The sequence below is a fragment of the Camelina sativa genome, unplaced genomic scaffold (assembly GCF_000633955.1).
Source record: "Camelina sativa cultivar DH55 unplaced genomic scaffold, Cs unpScaffold08552, whole genome shotgun sequence".
Taxonomy (NCBI): Eukaryota; Viridiplantae; Streptophyta; class Magnoliopsida; order Brassicales; family Brassicaceae; genus Camelina; species Camelina sativa.
Window position 1 is genome coordinate 1 of NW_010929615.1, and position 430 is coordinate 430.

Genomic DNA, 430 nt, shown 5'->3' on the forward strand with positions numbered 1-430 from the left:
GGTTTCCCATCGGGAAGAGCTGTTTTCTGAGATGGCAATCTTGGAAGTGACTTACGCACTGGTTGTTTCTTGAGCTCAACTGTTGGCATAATTCCCTTAGCAGCTGAGTTATCTTTAGAAGCTCTCTCATCTAGGCTTAGCCTACCAATGCGAGGAGTTTGAGTTTCTTCACAATCCGCTCCAGAAGCAGTCTTCTTTCTCCCAAGTTTTGGAGATTTGGCTCTCGTTGGTGGTATCTTCTTGGACATTAACAACAGTTTCACATGAAATGTGAGTATTAGTACTTCAGTAAAAATTGAGATCCTGGTTGAGCTTCAGCAGAGAGGAGAAGTACCTTCTTTAACTCTGTTTTAGGCGGCTGAGGTTCTTGATAAAAGCTAGGCATGGGTGTGGCTTTGAAGTTCAAGCTCTTCCTTAGCATCCTAAGCTC

General features: G+C 43.7%; 1 long non-coding RNA gene across 1 annotated transcript; it reads right to left on the reverse strand.

Moving 5' to 3' along the window:
* Positions 1-133: 133 nt before the first annotated feature.
* On the reverse strand, positions 134-424 carry LOC104775090. The gene is made up of 2 exons (XR_765688.1): positions 335-424; positions 134-236 (listed from the first exon to the last, which is right to left on the reverse strand). It is a non-coding gene; the product is annotated as an uncharacterized LOC104775090 (long non-coding RNA).
* Positions 425-430: the final 6 nt, after the last annotated feature.